This window comes from Bubalus kerabau, chromosome X (assembly GCF_029407905.1).
Source record: "Bubalus kerabau isolate K-KA32 ecotype Philippines breed swamp buffalo chromosome X, PCC_UOA_SB_1v2, whole genome shotgun sequence".
Classification (NCBI taxonomy): Eukaryota; Metazoa; Chordata; class Mammalia; order Artiodactyla; family Bovidae; genus Bubalus; species Bubalus kerabau.
This window is the reverse complement of record NC_073647.1, coordinates 22806520-22818602: the sequence shown is the minus strand read 5'-3', so window position 1 is coordinate 22818602 and position 12083 is coordinate 22806520. Positions and strand designations below refer to the sequence as shown.

At 47.6% G+C, this 12083-nt stretch overlaps 2 long non-coding RNA genes across 4 annotated transcripts; both read right to left on the bottom strand.

The window, feature by feature from the left end:
* Window positions 1–7656, bottom strand: LOC129638883 (uncharacterized). 3 transcript variants are annotated; one of them, XR_008708078.1, is made up of 5 exons: window positions 7502–7656; window positions 6705–6804; window positions 6275–6355; window positions 5256–5724; window positions 1–784 (listed from the first exon to the last, which is right to left on the bottom strand). It is a non-coding gene; the product is annotated as an uncharacterized LOC129638883 (long non-coding RNA). The 3 variants fall into 3 exon arrangements; XR_008708080.1 differs by having other exon boundaries at window positions 5510–5724; XR_008708079.1 differs by having other exon boundaries at window positions 6705–6861; window positions 7502–7640.
* Window positions 7657–9290: 1634 nt separating this feature from the next.
* Window positions 9291–12079, bottom strand: LOC129638885 (uncharacterized). Its single transcript, XR_008708082.1, has 2 exons — window positions 11728–12079; window positions 9291–9964 (listed from the first exon to the last, which is right to left on the bottom strand). It is a non-coding gene; the product is annotated as an uncharacterized LOC129638885 (long non-coding RNA).
* Window positions 12080–12083: the final 4 nt, after the last annotated feature.

Here is a 12083-nt window from a genome sequence, read left to right as displayed (position 1 = left end):
TTCTGAAGCAAATGGATTTTATTGGCAGAACACAAGTATTTAACAAAATGCAAGAAACTTAAGCAACAAATACATTTTAAAGACACAGAAATGAGGCTAGCTCAGGGAAACTCAGCAGTAGGTCTTTCTTTCTTTTTTTTTTGGACATGCTATGCAGCATGTGGGACCTTAGTTCCCCCACCAGGGATTGAACCCCTCCCCCCTATATTGGAAGCACGGAGTCTTAACCACTGGACTACTGGGGAAGTCCCAACAGTGTATCTTTTTACATTCTCTGCAGTAAAAGGTTACTAGTGAACCTTTGCAGGCTCTCACTCATTCTTGCGGGTCTAGTCCCAAACTATAGCAAAAGTATTACTGGCTCAACGAGGATAAGATGAAAAGCATACCAAACCAAGTAGCTTGGCCAGGAAACTCAGTGACACAGAAAATAGAAGGCTGTGGGAAGGTCTCAGAGAAAAGAGGCCTGCTAGAGAGACCAATGAGCCTGACACAGGGCCTTCCACCCTGTGGAATACAAATACAGCACACACGCATGTTGACATGCCCCCATGGGTACACAATTTTTAAAGATTTCTTGAGTAAGCACAAAAGCATATATTACAGAAAATGAAAACAACCCAAAGTCCAAGCCATTCCCAAAGGCACAATACCCAAAGTCAATTTCTGGTCAAATGACCACTCGCTGATGTCATAGGGTCACTCCTTGAGCCGAAGTCCCCCGCATGAAGTTGACGACTTCTGTAGAACTGCTGTGATTCTATGAAATTCAAAACCCTACGGACTAAAGGATAACCTTATACACCACTAATGCAAATACTATGTATCCATAGAAAAACTAAGGCAAAACCAGAATACAGAAGCTGTAAATGGCATTACCCATTTCCCCAAGGAGAAACAGTCTTCCCTCTCAGTTCTAAAATCTAAAAACACTTGGAGGGGGGCACTCATTTGTGATCACGGAAGGGTCTTTTTTATTATGTTTTTAAACCCCTTCATTGAGGTATGAGCAATGAGTGACATACAAAAATAAAGTACACATTTAATGTATACAATCTAATGAGTCTGGAGATAGGTTACATCCATAAAGCATCCCCATAATCTATATCGTAAACACACCCATCCACTCTGAAGTTTCATTCCACCTTCGTAATTGATTGTTATCTGGTAATAAAAACATGACGGAGTAAGATCTACCCTCTTAGCCTTTCCAGTACACATCAGTTCTGGGGTCCGGAGGAGATGCACAGGTGCTTGGTTCCTGGCTTTAACTATATCCTATAGCCTGTAGCTCAGTACTCTGACAATCTACTAGAGGAAAATCTACAACAGGCCTTTCAGCATTCTGGAAGGTGCTCTGTCTGACTGCTGGGGAGAGGCTGAGTAAACCAGTGAATCTCCTTAGGATTCACTGAAGTGAGCCCACTGCTGTTCTTTTCCAAAGCTGATGAGAAGCAGGACAGCAGGCCTGCACATGAATAAGGAGAGGCGAAGGAAGCTCAGAAAGCCAACCCAAATCTTAACTGTGAGGTGGCCTGGCTGGCGACGCTCAGTAACCCATTTTGTGTGTGCTGGAGTCAGCATAGTGGACTGGGAGGGCACATTCAAGTCCAGACGGATGAAGAGACCATTCACATTGTACAGGAATGCACGGATTTTGCTCTTTCTGTCCCCTCTTTTTGACAGAGCTGCCCACTAAAATTCCATAACTGAAACTCTGCAGATCTGAGTCCTTGCCTCCTACCAAGTATTCAGGCAGGTCCTGTGCACCACGAGACACTGAAATCGGACCTCTGCCAACTGGAGATCAAATCTCTGCTCCTTCAGAGCACTTGAGAAAGGGACGGTGAGAGATGAAGTTCAGCTCCACTGGCCAGCAGACTGCTGACATCAGCAGAGGGGTTTAAACCATCTCTAAACAAGGTTTGTGGTTTTAATCCTCATCCCGAGTGACCCTACTGATCACAGAGAATTCCCCCTGAGGACATATGTATGGGTAAAAAGCTCCTAGAGGATAAGCAGTCACTCATACTTCTTACTTGTCCTTCAGGTGCTCTTTCCACAAGTTCCTCTTGAGGAAGTTCTCTGCACAGGTCTGACTATGGCCAGGACTTTAGATTCAGCACTTGGAGCGAGGGTGAAGATACCCAGGGGTATCTCACGGGGAGCACATTGTAAGGGAAACTAAAATAAGGAAAACTAAACTGCTCATGCTGAAAAGGGACAAGACATTCTTTCTCGCCTTTCCTAAAAAACTTTGGAATACGGGTCAGTTCTTTGTCTGACTCTGCTGCTGCTAAATCACTTCAGCCGTGCTCGACTCTGTGCGACCCCATAGACGGCAGCCCACCAGGCTCCTCTGTCCCTGGGATTCTCCAGGCAATGGGTTGCCATCTCTGACTCTCTGCAATGTATGCAAATCTGTTCTCTAAGTTAAATAAGCCTCTTGGTAATTTGACAAACCAAGAGAGTTCCTTCAGGGACCTGGCAGCAAAAGCAGTCACCAAGAGCCCATAAAGCTACAGGAAAAGGGCAGAAAATATCTCTGCAGAAAAACAATCAATAGTGTAAGCAACAGCAGTTCCTTCTCAGAACTCCCTTAGATTATACACTGAGCAACAGTACAGCAGGACAGAGAGCTCCCCTTCCGCAACAGCCGTTTTTCATGGGTCTAGGCCACACAGAACGAGGAACAGGCAGCCAAGCCTTCACTTGCAGACAAAATCACAATTCACTTGGGAAAATGGACAATAATCCTGTTCCCATAGTAAATGTCCTAGTTTATGAGAAAGCCGTATTTTCTTATAGTATACCCATCAGGGTCCATTGCTATCTTCTGTCCCTCAGCTGTGCTAACCCAAAGGAAGGGCACAAGAATGGAGAAAGGAGACAGGAGAAAGAGCCCTGAACCCACAATGCCCACCACAGTCGTCACACCAGAGACCGTTGTCCTCCCCACTGTCAGTCTTTCCTTATACTCTCAGAGCCTCCTCCTCATAGCCCTGCTGGGCCCAAATTTCCCTAATCAAGAGAAAGCAAAATCCTGAAATGCGGAAACCATGGGACCTTTTCCCTCGCCAAGTTGAGCTCCCCTTTCCTCTCCCCGACTCCAGTGGCACACCACCACAAACAATGCATAGCTGTCCCTCCACTGTTGTACCAACACCACCTTCTTCCTTCAGAATGCAGTGAAGGCCCCTTGAGGCAATGCCACCCCCACCAACAGGAAGACCCAAATGGAAGAGAAGCCACCAGCCGCCAGCCTTTCTGCTAGAAAGGCTTTCTAGCGGACACACGGGGGGAGAGACAGCCACAGCCTGGGGGTGTAGCCCTCTCCAGCAAGAGGAATACAAGGGCTTCATGCTCCAGCTGGGGCACCTGACTCGGGAGGTTCCTGGACATCCAGGCTCATCGGCATATGCGCCGAAACAAGCAAATGGCCCCGGATTCATCGACAGTTCATTGATAAGACCCATCGGACCTCTTTCTTCCAACCAATGTGCAGAGTGTGCCCAGTGGAAGAGTGCAGAAAGTGAACGTGGAAAGTTCCAACCACATTCCTACAGAGTTGGGACTCCTCGGGAATCCCAATGTGCCCTCGCTCTGCACAAAGGCACAGAACTCTGACATCAGGCTACCGCCAACTTCTGCCCCAGACTCAACATTTCCCACGCCCCACATGCTGCCGTTGCCAATATGCGCCTCCTTTAGGACTTTAGCAAGGCACCTGAGGTGTGTGAGTGTGGAAGGAAGAAGTGTCTGGCTGCTATATCACTAGAACACACCAGCAACAGCAGCTCACTTTCATGTGCCTCTTTATGGCCACAGGTAGTCCCAACAGAAGACTTGAGTGGTCTACTCAACCAAGTGTAGTGACCATCAGTGGGCGCCTCCCGGGAGACTCTCTCAGATTACTGCTCTAGGCCACAGTATAGGAGGGGGAAAGCTCACCTTTCCCGAGCCGCTTTTGACAGCCTGAGCCAGTGCATAGACTGAAGCAGGAACACAAGAACATCCCTAACAGTGAACTCCAAAATTCTGAGGGATGCTGTAACATAGGGTAAAGCCTTCATCATCAAAGTCTCACCTTTGCCAGAAAGTAATCCACTCTCACGTCACACTCAGCGATGTGCACTATTCTCTTCAGTCCCCATGCTACAATGATCCCAGGCAGTATCAGGGACTGAGAAATAGGTAGCAGACACTTTTGACCACAGAAAGTCCAATGCGCCTTTCACATTGAGGGCCTTTATCCTCCTGTCCAGCTTTCTCCTTGTGCTCTGAGAGCAGCTCTATAGAGGGTCACTCTTCCCAGCCCCTTCCCCACCTCTAGGCAGGTCCGTATGTAGTCAGTCATTCCATCTTTCCTGATCAGGGGCGTGCTTTCCCCTTTGAGCCCCTAATCTCTCCAGTACTTCTCCTGAAAAGAACCGACAATCAAAAGTGGCCGAGAACCGCTCACGAAACTCATTTAGTTCAAGACTAAATTGGTAGAGCTACTATGGAAAACAGTATGAAAGTCCCTCAGAAACTTAAAAACAGAACTACCATCTAGTCCAGCAATCCCACTTGTGGTATGTATCCAAAGGAATACCTCACACCAAGAATTTACAGAACATTAACATTCCCACGAGTGAGTAGACATTCACTGAGGTACTGTCTCATGAGCCTAAGTGACATGGCTGGCCTAGGAATGAATTCCTGGGAAGGAACCAGAAAGCCAGATCCCATCTCAAATTCAGAAGAAGATTACCTTCTCGTTCCATGAGAGCCCTGATTTGTGAGACTGTCACCATTTGGAGAGTCACCTTTGTGGAATCCTCAACCTTGTGACTTATTTTTAAGTGCCAATACACAGCAGATTTACCAATTACACCATCCATTTAGGCTTTCTTGACCCCTGCCTCCAATGAAGGCAGCCAAGATGACTTTGATGGGCAGTGCGAACAAGCGTGTTTGGAAGGGGAAGAAGGCCTCACGGTTATTCTTAAATTTCACAACTGTTTTGACTAGGAAATAAGCCAGTTTTGATCATCATCATGTCACTTGGTGAAGGAACATGGGCCTACGACAGGTTTTTCTAAGTATCTCAGGCTTCAGGTTTTCACTGAGTAGGAGACTATCCCACCCCCGTCTTTCACAGCTTTAAAGTAATTTCACCAATTACAGGGATGAACAAAAAGTCTTCAAACATGCCCTCTAAAGCCTACACACTTTTGTTTCCAATCACAAGGAAATCTGGATTTTCTTTTTACCTTCGGTGAATGAAATTCAGGTTCTGTGATGCCTCCTTCTGGATAAAACCCGTGCTAATAAAGCAACAGAGGAGCCCGAGGTTTCTATGAAACTAGAGGTTAGAAGTGTCTCTGAATGCACCTTGGAAGAGCTCACATTTCTATTTAGCGCTTTTCCCCCACCCCAACTGTGAAAACTCTTCCACACATTTTCAACAAATTAACCACTGCCCAGGAAAGAAGTAACTTTATACAGACAACGAAAGAGAGGAGACCTTTTCCGCACCGCCAGTTAACAAGCACCTTCTTGGTGCCTGAACTTGGTGCTGAGCCACATCAGCTTCGGCATAAGGCATCAGAGATGGCCAGAAAAGAAAGTGGCTCAGAGCAAGGCAAAGTGTGAGTTGCTGGGCTACCTCTTGGCATCATTGCAGGATTAATGAGGCTGGTTTCCAAGAAGCCCAGTAATAGTTGAGGAAATCTGCTGGCCCTGTGAAAGGAAACAAACGTTTGGTTGAAATGGGGGTCTGGACAGGTAGGGAGACGAGCTAAATCAAGCCACAGTGTTCTGTTCCCATGTGCTGGAAATGGTGTACTAATTCCCTCCGTACCTCCTGTGTGCTGAGTGCTTTACAAAAACCATACAAGAGATATCCCTGAGAGCAAGGTGTGATTCCCATTTTGCAAATGTGGAAATTGAGGCTCAAAGATGACAGTAAGAAAGAGTCAGACTCAGACGATAAAATTTATTTTTAATGAAACACGATGTATTGTCTCAGCAACACCTGCAAAGCAAAAAAAAAAAAAAAAAAAAAAAAGCCCGACAAACTGTGGAAGGGTAAATATTTAATGAAGTACTGACCCACATATTACTTGAATTGTTAGCCTACACCTCCAGGACCCCTGCAAAGTAAATGCCCACCCACTTATGGAGGGGAGACTATCATTCTCTGCCACTCACTTGGTGTACAGGCCTCATCTTTCTCCCCTTTCCTAAATAGAGCTGGCTTTAAATTACATTCAAATCCATGTTCCCCTACCTGAAAAAAACAGCACTCCCACAGTCTCTGGATTCCTGAAGTTTGTTTTTCACAATCCCATCCAGTCCAGCCTGCTTCTGCCTGGTATTACAAGTGTTTTCCAAAAGGATAAAAAGACAGGTCAGAGCTCTGATGTGAAAATAGCAAGATCAGGCTTTTTGGAAATGTGACATTCTAATAAATTCAGTCCGTCTGTAATAATGGCACTCATGGTGAACTGGAAAAAGATGCCGCTGACTAGTTAAAGACATGGATTATAAACAGTGTCTGAGCAGCGCTCAGGGAGTGAGCCTGACATTGTTGGAAGTTCCGATCTTAGACACTCAGGGAAGACATTTCAACACCATGTTAAATAATCTTACAGCTGATGGGATGGATGCTACCCTCCTCCCAGCATTTGTGGCCCCACATAACATAAGGTTGCACTTACTCATCTGGCAGGTCTGGACAGATGTGGCTAATTCCGGGTCCACTCTCTTCTCATTACACGCCCATCGGCTGGCCAGTACTAGATTTTTCCATCACAGGTCCTGAAGGAAACAGTGATTATGCAGACCTCCAAGGAGACTTGCTTACAGATGGACAGCCTAACACAGCGGCAGGAAAATTAGGTAAGTTGCAAGCTCGTAACATGAGTGGCTGGGGCAAACTTCCCCTTTCCCTTATCCACAAAACACCAAGGCAGCCAAGGGCCGTCAGCTGTCCTAACACCGCACGCGGTCCCTCAGAGCCTTACTGTCTCGTTTCACGTGGAAAATAACAGAAATACCCTCAATGGTGAAGAAAGGTCACAAAAATGGCCAAGATCAACATTTGAACCAATCCCCGGCAACGATATATCCACCCCAAACGCCCTGCAAGAGAAAGCAGAATCAGCTCCATGGCGGCCGCCAGTCACCAGTCAGACTGTCCGGCACCCCCACCCACCCAGCCAAACGCACCCGCCCTTCCCTCTCTTTAAGCCGCAAACACTACAAAGCATTAAGACTATAACTGGGAAGGAGGCTCCGAGACCCACATTTAAACCAAGAAAATCTTCTTCAAGTTTCAGCATGCCGTTACAATAATGCCCAACACCAAACCCGGAAGTGCCGGAGAGCTCTTCTCCGCCATCCACCCAAGAGCCCGCAGACACGTCTGTCAAAGTGTCCATCAGGACACAACATCTACCCGACTCTCCACTCACACCGCAGACAGCCAAATATGAATAAAGTTAGTAAAACTTACACTTTTGCCATCTCCGGAAAGGGAGCCGCCATGTTAAATCCTAACCGAGGAAAACGGTCTACGGAAGCCCCACAGCACAATCCAGACAGTCAGGAGCTTAGGCACGTGCTAGGGCTTCTTCCGCCTTTCACGCCCCCGCCTCCCAACATCGTCATTGGTGGGCCTGCGATGATTGACGGGGACAATGGCCATTCCTCTCAGCTAGGTCTACTGGGGGGAAACTGTCCATTTCCCAAGGCCCAGCTGACGTTATGAAATCTCTGCTCCTATTCCTATGTCTTGCTATATCTGTGTCCATCCCTGAAGGCCTAGCTCTACTTCTTAGGCCTTTGCACATACCTTGTGCCTTGTTTCTTGTCATCTTAGACTTTGGAAAGCATGAACATTCCATTTACCCGTGCCTAGATCAGTTACGTCCCCCTCCAGGAAGCCTTGGAGAAGGCGATGGCACCCCACTCCAGTACTCTTGCCTGGAATATTTCATGGGCGGAGGAGCCCGGTAGGCTGCAGTCCATGGGGTCGCGAAGAGTCAGACATGACTGAGCGACTTCCCTCTCGCTTTTCACTTTCATGCATTGGAGAAGGAAATGGCAACCCACTCCAGTGTTCTTGCCTGGAGAATTCCAGGGACGGGGGAGCCTGGTGGGCTGCCGTCTGTGGGGTCGCACAGAGTCGGACACGACTGAAGTGTGACTTAGCAGCCAGGAAGCCTTCCAAGTTTTACTCCTTCCAGGCAAAATGTGAGTTCTTCATATTAGATACGGACATGGAGATGTATCAGAGCAGAGAGGCAGAGGACTTGTTTCTGAGCCCTGGGGTCAGATAGTACTGGGCTGTGCATGTTGTGTGGGACCCAAGGTTTGCACCTGGATATTTTGCAAGTCAGTTCAGGTTGCAGACATTTGGGGAAGACCAGGGAACACTGACAACAGGCTAACTCTAAGAAGCTTGCTAGGATTGGTACGACCGTTTTCAGGAATTTCATATCCTTTCCTGCTTTTCTATCTGTGAAAATCTTGTCCTTCCTACAAGGCCCAGGCATAAATCACTTCCCTAACTTTTTCCTGAATTCATGTTCCCACCCCCAACCACAAGAGTTATTTCTCCTATTGCTATAGGAAGAAAGATATGAGGATTTCATATCTCTGCTGCAAATGTCATTAAGCTTCACAGTTATCCAAAGTGAGACTGGAAGCCCCCTTCCTTCCAGGAGGCCTCTTGCTGAGAGATTTCTGCACCTGCTCACAATTTGTGAATTGTACAAATAAGAAGGCGCAGTTCCCCTAGGCTTGACTGCCTTGAGTGTTTAACTCATCTACACTCTACATGGTGTGTGGACCACATAGGCACGGGGTCCCTTAGCTGGACTGCATGGTCACAGTGCACAGTGCTCCTAGGAAAGGTGATCTAATGCTAGCAGTGTCCCTCCCATGGGAAAGATCATTTGAGGCTTCGTGGTGTGCAGTGTTATGCAGCAGTCCATGATGTTGCCCTACACACTGTGATGCCTAATTTTATGTGCCAACTTGCCTGGCCATGGAGCGTCCAAATTAAACATTATTTCTGGTTGTATCTGTGAGGGTGTTTCTGGATGAGTCTCATTTGTATTCCTCCCTGTTCTCATTCTAAAGAATGAACACCATAACCACCTGTTTTGAGTGGCTCCAGGAACTAAGAGTGTACTTCACATTTTGTGGAACCATTGTTTTGCTGCATACTAGATGTGCTTCTTCTAGGGAACGAGAACTTCTAAACCAGCAGAGATCAGACTTGCAGGCACACAAAGTACAACTGTTGCAGATGAGTCAGATTTATTTATGAGAGACACCACCTTTGTTTCTGCCCCTCTGTTCTGAAACTTGCAGATCTTGGCAATGGGAGAAACAACAGCATAAATGGGTTCCTGGTTCATAGTGGATATTACCTCCTAGCAGCCTGAGCTACAATTCTTGCCACATGCTCCACACAGCAAGCATAGCCATTCACCCTAAACGTTTTGGGCACAACAGGATCTGCTACATGATAAGAGCCAAGAGGCTGACCTACTAGCATGGAGAGCCTGTTTTAGCTGTGGATCCACATTAGCCTGGGTGTGGTAGGAATAACAAGTGCTTTTTGAAGTCTTGGATGGTGGCCAAAATCTCTGCAATTCCCATAAGGATAACCCCGTTTTACTTCCTCTATTGATAAGGAGGGTGATTCGCTCCTTCTGAACCTCATAGCTCTTTCTCCAGTGGCCAGGGAGCATGGGGCAGTAGACAGGAGATGAGAGTTTGTCTCTGCCTGAAAATTTCTGAAGTCAGGAGGTTTCCTGGAGCAGTCTATTCCAGCAGGGTGAGCAGAGACCATTATGAGGTGGATTCCGGAAGAAAAGGATGGGAACAAACTTCCACACCCAGTCTTAACTCTGCATCCTTCAGAAGGTGCAGAAGATGATTTCAGTGTCTTCAGAGATACAACCAGCTGGAGCACAGAGGTTAGAGGAAGCAACAGAACATTAGGATAGCCCTGACACTTACCAGCCACATAGAAATAGATGACCATTCATCACCACATTTATCCTCACAGCAATGCTTGTGTGGGAAATACATACAGCCCGGCCTAAAAAAGCTTTCAATAAATGAAAAAAAAAAAAATATGCACACTCCTCTCAAGTCTTCCCCAGGCCCAATATCCCTTGGTCTCCTATAAAACACAAAATGTGTCAATTGATTAATTAATTAATACCTGCCAATCCTGTATTAGGAGTACAGATGAGAAGAAGACCTACTCCCCCACATCCAAATCTCAGCATGTTTCTCTCCTGCCTGCTGACTTGGACTTGCATAGCTTAGTCGGGTAGCTCACATCTTAATGGATAAGTCATTCTTTAACACAAGTAGGTAATAATACTGAGATAAAGAGGTACATTCCAGCTCTGATAAGAGAACAGAGAACTTTCTTTGACATCTGCATCCTGAGGAACCCCTTGCGCAGGAGGTGACACGTTGCAGCTTTGGGGGACCCCCTAGACCGGGATGGCAAGATGTGAGTTGCGGACACCCACAGCCTATAAAATCTTTATGAATAATCGGGGAGAGACCCGAGCCCACCCACCCAGCGGGCACATCTTCAATCAGGACAGACTGTGACACTCTTGGTTTCTTTTCCCCAGGAGGATGATTTCAATGAGCACAAGGTTTTAATGACCGCCCTCCACCCTCCCTGCCTCGGCCGCCGCGCGCCCAACTTGCGCCGCCTCACTCCAAGGCCATGTGAGCCTTGTGCCTGCACAAGCCCACCAGGTCTCATGGCCAGTGGAACAGGGTGGGCCTGTGGATGTCAGCACAGAAGGCAAGGTCGACGGCTTCACCCGAGAAGCAGTTCAGGCAGCCATCATCCCCGTGTTGGACCAGGTCAACACCTGCCTGGACCACCTGGAGGAGAGAAATGACCACCTCCCTGGTCGCCTCCAGGAGTGCTTGAATCTAGCTGGCAGACACATCTTGAGTTCCAGCAGCTGCTCAGGGAGGCCCCAAGCGATTGGCAGCCCCTAGTGGAGCCCTCCAGGGGCCCTGGGGCCAGGCCTCAACCCTGCCTGCCTGAGCCCTCACCACCTGGCTTAGGGAGGCCTGCAGATGTCTTGGGGGATCTGCCTACCTGGGCCATCCTTCTGGTCCTTCCCTTCGTGGGCCTGGCATACCCCATCCTGGCATCCCCACCCAGGGTCAGGTGTGGGCCTGTGACCCACCCAACTTGCCTGCCTGCCCAACTCCTGGATGCTGCTCACTCTGCCCAGGCCTTGAGTGTTCACACTGAAGTAGTCTCCAACAGTGTGTGCACACTCACGCACACAAACACACATAAAAGGTCCTTAATATTCTCAAGTTTTTATAATATGGGCAAACCTCATACAAAAGAAGGGGTTAGGCTTGGTTTGGTGGATTCTAAATGGAGGCCAAAATGTCCCTTTTGAGAGGGTCCTTGGCTTTATCAGGGGAGTTCGGATTCCTTCAGGCGTGACATCAACCACAATTACAAAAAATGCATATTCTAAGCAGTGTGCAGATGTTACCTGATGCTAAGTGTTTCTGGGAACTGGTAGAATAATCCCAGAGGAGGGGGTCAGGGTCTCCCTGAGCCTTCTGAGTTTCAACCTCCGAGAAGAACCCTTTTTTCCTAACCTCCAAAAGCACTCCCTCCATTCTGTGCTAGGTACTACTGCGGGGGTGTCCTGGATCCCTTACCTTAGCAGTAGTTTTGCCTGAAAGGCAGTTTCCAGTTAGCCTCTGGAAGGTGTGTGGCTATCCTGCTTCCCTCTGTAAGTTGCCAGGGTTAACTGGTACAGGTACTTTGGGGCGAGGCCAAGAGGAAGTTTCACAAGTGTTACAAAGGATTCACCTGACCATCCTCTATTCTAAGGACTCTGGGTGTGAATAAATCATGCCTGGGAATTGAACGTGAGCTATTCCTTTGTTAGGCTAGTGTGGTGACTAAAAGGCCAGGCACTTCTGTTGGCCAGACCGAAGAATCTTTTTGGTTATAGAAATCAAATTTGGCCTGGGTGGATGATCTGTAGATTTCATTCACGGGACCTCCAAGG